The following is a 13,632-nucleotide window of genomic DNA, read 5'->3' as shown; positions in this document are numbered from 1 at the left end:
CAAGAGACATTAAGAGGGGAGACAAGGAAGAAGCAGCAATTCCTATACAAAACAATACAACCGGATCATCTGTGCTTGTGCCATGTAAAAAGAAACAGAAGTATCACAAGATTTATTTGTCAAGACAGACACAGAATGCGAAAACATAGTCAAATTGATAGCAATAAACATAAATCTGCAGAATTGCATAGTTATGAGACTCAGCATGGTTAAGGTAGAGTTATAATTTAAAAAAAAAAGACTAGTAACAAAAAGAAGTCCTTATTATCAATATGTTTATAGCTTAAGAGCAAGAAAAGCCTTCTGGCCCTAGTCAACACAAAGAAAAGCTGATAAGAGATGACACCCAGAAGACCATCATGTCTAGGACATCAGTCTTCACCAAGGGGGTCAAATACAAGCAGTGACTGGCATAAATAACAGTAATGACAGGTAAGATTTTAGGAAGAATGGGAGAGAGACACGGAATGTGAATGGAACTGTGTGCACATCTGCACAATGGAAAAAACCCCAAGTAAACAAACCAAAGCAACAAAAAGCAAGAATATGAAAGAATATGAATATGAAAAGTTAAGAATATGAAAGACCCAGTGAGTCAGTTTAACTTCAAATCCCTGGAGAAAACAATCCAAAACAGATCAATTAGCAGCACCTGGAAGATAATCCTAAGTAATAGCCAAAAGAGATTTGTTAAATCACATTGCTAACTTCCTCTGACAGCCTTCCAGAGAGGTAGGAGAGAAATCACAGATGTTACACCTTCCCTTTAGAAAAGCTTTGAAACTGCCTTGAGATATTTTAACAACCAGGCTACAGATGCAGGAAGAATAAATATTAGTTCTGGATATGAGAAACAAAGGTTAAATATATCATCATCAGGACAGAGTAGTGATCTGGAAGAGGGAAGTGAAATGTAGCAGGTTATATGAAAGATATTGCCCACGGCAGGAAACATCTAATATGGAAATACAGAATGGGAAATAAGGCATCAGAACTACAGCAGGTCACAAAGACAAATGTCATGCTGTTCTTAGACAAATATTGCTGTGAGATAAAATGAGTGGAAAGCCTGAATATAATCTGCTGAACTCAAAGAAGTCCTTCTACTTCACTCTGTTTGTGTCTGAATACCTAGGAAAGATGTCCTACCTGTGCAGGTCTAGGGAACAGAAATAAGAATGAAAACTGGTCTAGAAAATGTGACTTATGGGGAAGTGGGATGGACAAATTAGTGTGGAGTGGGGTGGGAGGAACCCACTTGAGGGGTGACTGTTACCTTGGAAGACTACTTCAAAGAGAAGGGAATTGTCTCGTCGGGACAAGTCCTAATGAGCTTAAAACGAGCACAGAAAAGGTTCAGGTTAATAAGCACTGCAGGAGGGGAGAAAAGAACATAGAAAAAATATTGGAAGTGCAGTGAAGCAATGGAAGAGATTTCACCGGGAAAGAGCTTTAAAAACAGCTGAAGCCAACACTTCTTCATAAAACACAGATTGCATCTTTGGGGCAGAGACCACTTGAGACTGAGACCTTATGGCTGGGAGCAATGGGTGGGAAATGCCATGGTGGCAAACCAGAAGTGAGGGAAAGAAAAGGTGGTTTAGAAACACAGAGAGAAGCACTGAGAGAAGTCAGGTGACAGGTAGGAAACTGGGGAAAACAAAGATGAAAAATGAGACTGCCGTTTGCAGGGAGAGTAATTTCAGAGGTGTTTTACACTTTCATGAGCAATGGCTTACGAGGCTACACCTGGAATCAAGAGAAAAGACAGGCTGCAGGTGCTTGGATCTACTCTTGCTGCAGTTTTTGTTTCAATGCCTACCTTAGCAAACAGTGCAGTGCAAGAAAAGCATATCCACAGAGAGGAAAACGGTTGATGCTGAAGATGCAGCACCCACATGACCCATGTTGGCATGGCAGGTTGTAGGTTTTCCTTCAACCCAGCTTTCACCTGCTCCTGTGGACAGGACACCTGGGCGTGGTTCAGGGCTAACAGCACTCCTGAAGAACATCTTCCAATCCTACTTCATCTGAGAGGAATCCAGCTCATGTTCCCCAAGATCCCTCAGGAGAGTGAACCACAAGGGATGTACTCCAGAAGCACGCTCCTGAACTGAACTAATACTGTAACAGAGACTCATTTTAAGCCAAACCAGAGGAATCCAGGGACCAACCATGGCATCCATGTGGAGACACCAAAGCAGGACACAGCAGCCATAGCAGATCAGAACAACACTGCTTTCCTCCACTGTTAGATTGATCTTGCAGCAACAAGCATGACTGGAGTGACAGCATTCACTGTCTAGACACCAGGCACTGACTGATTTGAGACAACATATTGACCATTTTAACTGACATCTGATGTGACATATGGACATCTTTGGTAGATATGTAAATACGCTAGAACAACTATCACAATATTTTAACTTAGCAACTGCATTTGCTTTAAAATAACATTACTAATAATCTGTCGTATTTTTCTTTCTTTCCTTTCTTTAAATGAGGACCTATGTCTAGGGACTTTCTGACTCATAAATTAAAACAGCAAAACCAAAACAAAGGGCCAAGCACCCAAGTCATCAACCTTTTCCAGCTGCCGAGTCATAGAGTAGCACCCAAGACAAAGAATGCTCCAGTTTCTCCTTGCCAGTTCCTAATATCAACATATTTTCATTTCATGAACTTTCTTTTCCTAAAGAAGTGTCAAATTGTGCAAGTCTGTGTGTGTCTCTGTTTAGATTCCGAGCTGCAAGGCTGTCCTCTGTTCCTTCTGCTCTATAGCTTCTGAAATATTCAGCCCCTTCAGATTCCTTCTCAAGGACTGTTTTGTTTCTTACTCTGTGCACATCACACATCCAACATGGTTCCCTGAATAATTATCCAGGATTTGACTGGATGGTTGATGATAAAATTTCTTTCAGGTCACTTCAAGTGATGCTCCTATGTAAAACAGTAAACTGATTTTTGCATGCATTGACAAGTTTGCACTTTAAATTCTGAGTAAAACCCTGTAAGTGTTATGAGATTCCTCCTTCTATCTCTATTTCAATTCTTTATAAATAAACCCACGTTTTATGTGTAAAACCCCACAAACAATCTCAACTAATACAAACAAATACAATTAAAGTATTTGCACAGAAATTCAAGATATCTTTTAATACATGAGAGAAACTACAGAAATCTGGTTTTATTTCCAGATAATTAAACAAGGGGATAAATGGCTGAGGGCATAAAACATAAGAATATCTTAACTGAGGATCTGAGCCAGCTCGTGTTGCAGAGCTGTGTTTGCGAGACAGGCATTATTTACACATTCTGGTGAAGTACTCCACAGATTTAACATTTTAAGGCAGCTTATGAATTTCTAATGTCAATTCACATAAAATGTGCTTAAACACCCAGATGCTATGACCAAAACTGAATGAGTCATAAATCTGAAGTTCATATGAACTGGTGAGGTTAAGTCAAGCTTCTAGTTTAAATTTACATTGCCTTGGATGTGTAAATTAACATCCAAGCAGCAAAATTTACTTTTAATTGGCTTGGACCGTGGATGAACTCTTTCCTTTTTAGTCTGCCTTCTGATTTTAATTGGGTAGAAAGCTACTGTAAATATTTTCTTCTTTCTCACCCCTTCTTCCCAAGGTTTTTTATAAACAAGTGAGGTATTGTTTAGCTGCTATGCTCTAGACCCCACACATCCCAAAGCAAAACAGAGAAAAACTATGTGTTCAGATTGCTACAGAACAGGATTTTATACATTTTTTGATCACACATCAGCAAACAACTTGCCTTCCTCCAAACAAACTGATCAATGCAACCTATAGTGTCTTTTAAACTTTGCTTCTCATCATCTGTAAGGAGTGAAGAGTAGGCTTGGAAACTTGGGCAAAGGAACCTAAACAGATTTGCTCAGCAGTCTCCAAGTCTCTGGTCAACAGCTCTGTGCTGTTCAAAGCCCAAGTACAAGTGCATCACTGTTCTCTCATTTAAATGTAGAATAATTCTAGGATTCATGGCAATGCCAGCTTAAACTTAGCTCTAAAGAAACCCTTTGTTTTCAAATAAATCAGTGCCTGGTTTTAGATAATTCTATAAAGAATCCTATTCATCCACCACATAACCTATTAGTTAACATGAAAAGAGTACCAAAGAGGCAGCCAACCTCCAAAAAAATTCTGAAGAAAAGTGAAGTTAAACCAATCTATCTGGCATATGCCTTTAGAGTTACATATAATGTGTGTGGACACACACACAAGATGTAAAACCTCATTGCAAACAGCACTGTTCATTCTTGATACAAACACTTTACACCAAGACAGCTGAAAATTCTGTAGCACACATTGTCTCACCAGAGCACAGTAATTGTCTGGTTTTCTGTCACTGCTCAAAGTGTCACACTATTTTCAATGGACACAACTAAGGGACAGTTTTGGGGCTCCCTGACAGAGAAACTCCATCTGTTTTCTATCAGGGCTCTGAAAACTGAAGGATGGCAGGAAAGAGTTGTTAGTCCCAAAAATTCCAAAGATATTCTCTGACCAAAGGCTGATTTGGGAGGGTGAAATTTATATATATTAAAATGCTTCTTAACCATTTCAATGCTAGTCTGAAAAATTCATGGTCCCTTTTAAAGAGTAATTGATGAAAACAAGTTAGTTATTTACAAGATCTCTACCATGAGTACTGGGAGATTAAATTAACAGCATTACATTTATTGCTTAAATGAAACAGGAGGGCCTAGTATTTGAAAAAAGAAAAAAAATCAGGAGGCTAATTGGATAATTGGATTCTAGGCTATCAGCATCAACTATGACTCCAAATAACCCCTTTCCGTTTCATTTCTTAACTCTTATAAAACAATGCTATATACTCCTTAATGCTACATTCTCTTTTTACTTACACTTTCATGAAAACATAGCTTTTTTCTTTCCCCCCTCCCATATCTTTAATCTATTCATGATGCAGCATTACTATGGCAGCAAGAAAGCAGAAGTCTTCTAGTTCTTTGATGCACTTCTCTTCAAGGCATTTGACAGCCTGGGTCCTTTTGCCAGGTAGTTTTTATTTCTGAATTGTCCTAAGTTTTCTCTGTTTCATAGTTTTTGGCAGCATTTCAAACTTGTGCTTAACACATCTTGCTTCTGCAAGGTATGGTTAAGTCCCATCCAAAGGGAGCACAGGAGTTATTTTCTTCATTAATTACTTCCTGTCCCTCTTCTGTGCTCTTTCCAGCATTAAAGCAAAACATATACCATAAACTGGAAATTCTACCACGGTTGAGTAAAAGCATTCATTTTCTGAATGCTCAGTCCTTACTTATTTACTAAACTTAGTATAAAACATATATATCAGGGTTTGATAGTGATCCCAGTTCATAAATACCTAACACTAGGAATTTACAAACAAACAAACAAAAAGTCTAAACCTAAACTATTATAATATAAACACACAGTAGTTCAGAGACATGCAGACCAAGTACACTTGCATCCCAATACATGCATCCAACATTTCTCCACTTAAGCAGGAACTACACAGGGTATGGAAGAGGCCAAAACACAGACATCATGGGCTGCAGCACATTTTCTAGGTGAGCTGGAGGAAACTGGACTTATTTAGTTCGCCTTGAGAAGAGGCTTGAGGGGCATCTAACAGCAGCATCCCAATGTCTTTGAGAAGGTTACCAAGACAGACTCGCTGGTGCATTGCCTGAGAAGGAAAATCCCCACAAGGATAACTGACCACCAGACAGGGTGTCCAGGGGGCCTGTGGAGCCTCTGTCTTTGGAGGCTTTCAAAACTCAGGCTAATACAGCCCTGAGCAGCCCTGTCTGAACACTCAAGACAAAGAGTTAGCTCAACCTGGTGAGTTAACTGCTCACCTTCCAAGGTTCCTTCTAACCAGAATAACAGCATGATTTAAGATGTTCAGCCATGAGCAGCACTTACCCCTTCAGCTTATCTTCCTAGCTGAATCCAGAAATGTCATTGTAATGCAATATTATATACAACACTATGGGACAACAATCTTCACAAGTGCCCATTTTCTCATTAAAATACCAATTTGAGCACAGATTAATGATGTAAAGCTCTGAAACAGCTATCAAGATAGTTCCTGAAAAATAGTAAGTTACAAGGTACACAGTTTGCCTATATTTAGGTATCAGATTTTGCATCCTATATTATACTGATAAATAGATGGGATTGACTTGAGTTGCATGGCTCTTCAATAAACCCTCAGATATGGGGTATAACTCCATGAGGCACAGCAAATCTATTCTGATGCACCTGTTGCATTAGCAACATTGAGTCCAGGATTGGAGGCAAAGCTTTCCTTGGTCTGACGCCTGTTCCAAAATATTTCGCAATTAACAATCTAGTGAAGGTCTTTTAAATAGCTCTGTTTCCTCAGTTATTTCACAACAGTGAGCAAGAGATGGAGAAGTACCATTGAAGGAAAACTAATCCCAAGGGCTGGAAGAGACAGCAGCAGCTAAGCAGCATGATAGTGCCTCGTAAGGCAATGGAAATGTGTCAGTCCTGCTTCTCATCAGAGGCAAAGGACCAGAAGTTGGTACTCCCAGAGAAACATAATAGTCTGTAAAGCTATGCAACTTCTGCACTGGCAGTATTTTGCAATAGTATTTGGCAAGACACTCAGCACTTGCAGCTTGCCAGTTGCCCTCACAGTTTCAAACAAGATTGCCAAGAAGTAAGATGTGACATCTCTTTGAATAAAGGAGCTGTGAAATAAATTTAAACATCAATCTTTCTTACCCACACTCCCCTCAACCCCCAGGTACTTTCCTGCCCTAAACCACAGAAAAACTGTAGTTGCAAAGCAAAGCATTTCAAATAGGAAGGAATAAGGAAGTTCCCTCTCCTCAGATGATGATGCTCATAGGGTGCCTGAGAAACTGGAGTGAAAAGTCACATGAAGATACCAACCATACTTCTTCCTTTGCTAAAGAGTAGGGAGAAAATCCTAACACAGAACTGGCAAGGGAATGGAGTTACAGGTCAGGACACAAACACACAAACCTGTGGCACAGAACACATAAAACACCACCTAAAAACCTGCATAATATAAAACTGGCAGGGTGGCACCTATTGCCACACAGATACACTGTGTGAAAATGGTGGCCCAGGATGGAGATTCCTGCACTGGAATGGGGCTTTCTGGAAGGAAACACTAGACACTTTCCCCACTTCAGCTTGCAGGCTTGAACTCCTAAACTGGGACTACAAATGGCTGTCACCACCCACTCCAGATCTCTGAGCCTGTTCTCCTGGGCCCCGTTCTCTCCTACAGAAATTAGTCAAGTGTTGATCCTCTCTTGAAACATAGCGGATGTCATGGAAATGCTCACCTCCAGTAATCATCACCAGCAAGCAACCACTAGATCCCAGCCTTCCTCCCAGTAGGACACAAGCTGCTGTGACAGAGTCAAGACTCTGGTGCTCCCTCATGCCAGCCTTGGGCTACCTGCTGCATCTTCCATGAGATGGCCACAAGGAGTGAAGTGTGCCCTTCTGCTGGCCTCCTTCAGCCTATTCAACAGCTGCAAAGGTGACAGAAGATGTGGGATTGAGCCCCTCGGGCACAGGGAGCAGAAGCCCAGGTTTCAACTACCAGAACAGTCTGGTAGTTTAGATTTGTTTAGACAAATCCCACCACCAGCAACTCTCAGAGCTCCTGTTCCAGCAATGTTCCCAAAAGGAAACTCACAACTGCATTTCAAGACATGACTGATGCCATCAGTGCATGTGTTTACAATGTGCTTGCCAGGTGCCCTACTTTCTTCATCTCCTAAGGGCTCTGATGCTCAACTACAGCTCTAGATAAGGCGCTTAAGAACTTTCTGCTCAAAGAAGGAGATCCAATATGTTTAAGATACTTTCAGAGTCAAGCAGAATTGGTGTTGGGTGGTTTGGAAGACTTGAGGGAATAAATTCTGTTTGAGAATTAGGAATGCAAGCAGGAATCTGATTAACATATTTTAAAATGTTCTTGCAGCATGTGGAAGCCCTTCAGTTCTACTTTGGAAAGTGTGTTTGCTTTGTAGGACATTTTAGCATATGGATACTATTTAAACTAGACCAAATTAATCTTTCAATACAAACACTCATATAGCTAACTTCAAATAAAAACAACATATTGCTTTACTACAGCTCAGTCTATGTACGTAAGTACATTATTTACACTAGTTTCTAGCTCCTTGGCCTATTGAAAAAAAATTCATAGCAGAATAAATCTTCAATGACGTAGGGATGTCCAAAAATGAAGTCACAAAACCAACCAATAGTGACTTTCCTTTTGGGAAGCGCACATTCCTTCAAAATAGCATTCTTCTTAATGACAACTTAGGCAGCCAAAACAAAAACATAATTTGGAACGGCAAATATGTGTAATCTGAGCTCTATCTCCATGCCGAAATGCAGCGTGTTTGTGTATAAAATGGCTTGTAGCCATGGGACAAAAAAGCCCTAGTTAATTGCATGCAAATTATAAAACTGAAACCATCTGGAAAATGATCTGGGATATACGGAGGATAACCCAGGAGAGAACTGATGAGTGGATGTGGCTGAAGGATCACAGCTTATTAGCAGCTTATCCTGTATGGATGGGAAGGAAAATAGGATTTGACATCCCCTCTTATACAGTGATGATTAACATGAACCTGCAATTAGCATGCATGGCATTTTAGATTGACAGATAATTTCCATCATAAACCCTAGATCCCAAGAGAAACAAGAGATGCTTTGCATCTAGTTTTATTTTTTACCTAGGTAATTTTATTTTATATACTTTATTTTGGCCCTCAGCATACCCTACTGAAACATTTTGTTGCTGGGTCAAGTCAGCTTTGGAGGCTTGCAGCTATTCCAGCTAGCTAGGCTGAAGTAATTCTGCATATTAAAAACCACCAATCACTATTTTAAACACATGCCATTACAGTCAAATTATCCACCTACTTGTGGATTGACTTTAAACAAGTCAAAAAATGAACAGAGCAGTGATTTTAAAGTGCTCACATCATAGAACTTGAACTATTAGCTCCCTGCAATACATTATTTTATAAGCAGGGTGGACTCAGAACCACCCAACTACTGTCCCCCCATAAGTCCTTTGAAGACTTCTGTCCAATGAAACTTCAACATCCAGCTTTGTCAGGCTTCCTAGAAAACTACCCGTCCTTAGAGAATGAGAATGCACACACTGATAATAAAAAGCAACAACTCCTATGGGCTGTTGATTATTAGGATGATAGAAGAACACAACCAATGAATTACAAGTCTTGCAGCACTCTGGATGCAGCCCATGCATTCACCAGTCCGCATAACTTTCCTCTCCCTCAGGAAATGTTTAATCCTCTTTGAAGATTACAATAGATACTGAATTTATTAGATTAGCATGAAAGAAATTAAATGCAAGGGCTGTCAACATCTATTTTGAGTATCCAGTATAAATGTCAATGCTATTTCAATGCTTAGACCACATAATAAAGAGACTATAGCACTTACTGGAGAGAAATGCAAAGATCACTAACTGTTTTTTTCTGCCAACTAGTGCATATTTCTGCTCTTCATACAATCTCAAAAACTAAGGGAAAGAGCCTGACAGAATTCAGATTTAAAAAAAGCTTTGCAGGAACATGTAAGTCTCAGCAAGGGGAAGCCAAGGAGCTCTGACCAGTGCCCAGAAGAGCAGTGGGGCAGACATCCTGCAAGTAACAAAGCCATGCGGGTGAATGTTACTGGATGCTCTTTCAAGCTCAACCACTTCTTAATTCAAATCCTTCAAGTCTGCGTCAGAATTTTACCTTTCCATAAAAGATCTGTGCACGAAGCAACTTCTGCACAGGAGGAGGAAGCATTATTTCATTTCTCTCCCTGCCTCCAACCTTCTCTCATGCTTGAAGGTGTTTAAACGAATAGAGACAATTCCAGCTCTTGCCTCTCTGGCACAGAGACCACCAGAATGAGGGACTGCAGATCCAAACCCCGTTCACTGATTTGCCGCTGCAAGGCACAAAGCAAAGCAAACCAGGGTCTTCTCATCCTGCTGGGGAAGAGGTAAAGGACTCTGGAAAAGGACTCTTTCACCTGCTCTAAATGTAAGCACCCAGTCATTCTTCACCTCTTAAATGTCTGATTCCAGCACAGCGTTGCTGTCTTTATGGAGTTAAATAGTAGAACTGAAATGGAGTTTGGCGGTGTCCGTAATTGCAACCCAGAAAGTAAACCCTCCCATACCGAGCCAGCCATGCAAAATAAAGCACAGTACATAAAACTACATATACACACAGTAAAAACATTAGGGCACGAGTACTAGCAGGAGCCAGTAAAGGAAAAAAAAGAAAAAGAAAAAAAAAAAAAAAAAAGAGGAGAATGCGAAACACCAAATTAGTTTAAAACTTCTTTGCAAAAGTAATATCTAAAATTATAGCGGCGGGGGCGGGGGGAGCAGAAGTTTCTCCACGTTTGTTTGTTTATCCGCCTGCGAGCACTTTGCCCCCTGTCCGTGAGCGGATCGCAGACGCTGGAGCCGCACGCCCACGCGGAGCAGCGCTTCCCTGCGGGAACACTTTCAGCCTCCGGCCCCTCGGCAGGAGCCTGGCCAGGGCCGCGCCGAACACGCTCCTCGGGAACGCTGGCAAAGCACGCAGGCGTTTTCGGGCTGCAACAAAGGGGAAGCGAAACGTCCCCGAGTCCCGTGTCCCCGGCTGAGTCCCGTGTCCCCGAGTGAGTCCCATGTCCCCGAGTGAGTCCCGTGTCCCCGAGTGAGTCTGTATCCCGGCTGAGTGAGTCCCGAGTCCCCGCTGCTCCGGACGGGCCCTCTCCGCCCCGCCCGTGGGAGGGGGCGCGGATCCCCGGACGGCCGCACCCCGCGTACCTGCCTCCCTCCGACCCTCCGTCCCTCCGCTGGCCGGGGCGGGCCGGGGATGTCCGTCCGTCCGTCCGCCCGCTGGAGTTGCCGCTTCCTCCTCCCTGCCGCGTCAGCCGCGCTCCTCCCGCCGCGGCCGCGGGATGACGGGCTCCCCTTGGGGACAGCGCCCACCCCGGGGCGGCCACGGGCCACCGCCGCTCCCCGCCGGCGCAGGCGGGGCCGCTGTCGCCGTCGGTGTCGCTGTGGGTGTCGCTGTGGGTGCCGCCCCCGCCGCCGGCCCGCCCAGACCAGCCCCTCCCGGGCGGCAGCAGCCGGGGTCAGGCGGGGACGCGCAGCCGGCCCCGCTCCCGCCCGGGGCCCCGCGGCTGCAGCTGCCCGAGGGACCGCAGAGCCTGCGGCTGCCGGCTGGCGGATCCAGGGCCGGATTACCGCCGTCCTCCCGCGAAACCGGCAGATAAACCAGGGCTGCTCTCCCCACATGCGGCACCCAGCGGGCGAGCAGCTGCGCCTCGGGAGCGGGCTCCGAGAGCTGCCAGGCCGCTGGCAGCCACTGTGGCCAGCGGGACATACATGGAGCTTGCCCAGCGCCGGGCCGGGCCGCACCGCTCCGTCCGCTGCACAGCTCTCACACCCCGGCACAGAAAGCGACAATGGTTTTAGATGCCGGTATTTTATCCACCTGGGCAGCAAAAGTAGATTAATCGGGCTGGATGGAGGAGGGGGACATCGGAGACATCAGGGTACAGAAACATCCTCCTCATTCTGTCCTGTAGGCATTATTTTGCCTTTTTTCTCAATAATCGCCTTCAGTGCTCATTTCTCACAGCAGGATGTGGTAAAAATAGTTATCGGTTTGTCTCCAGCAACATTTGTTATCTCTCTTCTGGCTGTTTTTCTGTGCTTCCTAGCACACTTTCGTCTCCACAAGTTACCACAGGATGCAGCACTGCAAAATTCACCTCACCCTGAATTTGTGCAACCCAGCCTCAAAACACTTCTATCAGATTCATGGTTCTGGCTATGGCCAACTGAGGTCCCCACATGGCACACCTTAGGAGATGGTACCAGCTCGGACACTTCACAAAACGATGAGAATTTCCAGAAAGGCCTCAGTGAGAAGATGTGAGATGAGGAAGGTTTTTCCAAGCACAGCCAGGACACAGGTGCATTTTTTTGAGTGGTAATAAGAGGAAGGGAAGCTGTTACTGAGGACAGCTCTTGCATCCTGAGATGCTGGAAAGAAGACAGAGACTACAGTATGGGCAAAAGTGAATCCCAGAGAATGAGCTCAATATGATGGTCTGGTATAGTTAATCTGTTGTCATAGTACATCTTAAAAGAATAATCCCTAAATTACAATGTCCCTTCAATACAGTTTGGATAATTCCTTCCTCCCCAGCTTTCAATTAAGCAAAGGAGTGAGATAAAAAAGTAGAGCTAAAAGCCACATCTTTGAGGAAAGGTAGGTATAAGCAGCTCTTGCCAAGATGGTTATGTTTTCATGCAAACTTCCTCTCTTCATTTGGGGATTTTGCTAACATATTTTAATGGGAATACGGTTTTAACCCATCATTATGCCCAGTCACCTGACTGCACCTAAAATTCATTGCATCCCAAGGGTAGTGGTCAATGGCTCAATGTCCAGGTGAAGATCAGGGCAAATGACGTCCCCTAGGGATCCATACTGAGACCAATGCTCCTCAATGTCTTCACCAATGACATAGACAAAGGGATCGAGTGCACTTGCAGCAAATTTGCAGATGGCACCAAGCCAAGTAGTGCTGTTGACAGGCCTGAAGGACAGGATGCCATCCAGAGGGACCTGGACATGCTGCAGAAATGGGCCCATGGGGACCTCATGAGGCTCAACAAGGCCACATGCAAGACACTATACCTGGGGCAACCTGGTAGCAGTACAAGTTGGGGGATGAATTAATGGAGAGCAGACCTGTGGGAGAAGGGCTTGGGGGTGGATGAAAAGCTGGATGTGACCCAGCAATATGTGCTTGCAATTCAGAAAGCTGACTGTATCCTGGGCTGCATCAAAAGCATTGTGGGCAGCAGGTCGAGGGAGGGGATTCTGACCTCTTCTTTGCTGTGATGAGATCCCACCTGGAGTGCTGCATCCAGCTCTGAGATACCCAACTCAGGAAAGACATGGACCTGTTGCAACAAGTCTTTGTCCAGAAAAAGGAGGTACTGAAAAATGCTCAGAGGGCCGGAGCACTTCTCCTATGAAGACAGGCTGAGAGTTGAGGTTGTTCCCCAGAAGGCTCTGGGGAGACTTTATAGCACCTTCCAGTGCCTAAAGGGGACCTACAAGGGAGCTGAAGAGGAACTTTTTACAAGGGCAGGAAGTGATAGGACAGGGGATAATGGCTTTAAACTGACAGACAGTAGGTTTAGATTAGATATAAGGAAGATAAATTTTACAATGCATGTGGTGAAACACTGGAACAGCCTGAGTCTCTGTGAGTGGTAGATTCCCCATCTGTAGAAACATTCAAGTTCAGGTTGGATGGGGCTTTAAGCAGTTTGATTGAGCTGAAGATGTCCCTGCTCATTGCAGGCAGGTTGGACTACATGGCCTTTAGAGGAGGTCACTTCCAAACTGAGCTAGTCTATGATTCTGTGTTTCTGTGATCATTGTAACCTTATGTTTCTCATAAGGCTTGCACACATTTAATGTTATGTACACGTGAGTGTCCTTGATCCTTGCATGTGTAATTATTTAGAATACAG

General features: G+C 43.7%; 1 protein-coding gene across 3 annotated transcripts in view; it reads right to left on the bottom strand.

Moving 5' to 3' along the window:
• Window positions 1-11,046, bottom strand: part of SGK3 (serum/glucocorticoid regulated kinase family member 3) — a 54,962-nt gene extending 43,916 nt beyond the window's left edge. The window contains exons 1-2 of one of the 3 annotated variants that reach the window (XM_088175791.1): window positions 10,897-11,029; window positions 7,370-7,561 (exon numbers count right to left, since the gene is read on the bottom strand). The gene's annotated coding sequence lies outside the window, so the exon portion shown is untranslated. Of the gene's footprint in view, window positions 1-7,369; window positions 7,562-10,896 lie in introns of all 3 variants that reach the window. The other 2 variants (XM_088175798.1, XM_014873023.2) reach the window with 2 other exon arrangements.
• Window positions 11,047-13,632: the final 2,586 nt, after the last annotated feature.

This window comes from Sturnus vulgaris, chromosome 1 (assembly GCF_052056855.1).
Source record: "Sturnus vulgaris isolate bStuVul1 chromosome 1, bStuVul1.hap1, whole genome shotgun sequence".
NCBI lineage: Eukaryota > Metazoa > Chordata > Aves > Passeriformes > Sturnidae > Sturnus > Sturnus vulgaris.
The sequence above is the reverse complement of the archived record's forward strand: the minus strand, read 5'-3'. Positions and strand labels throughout refer to the sequence as shown.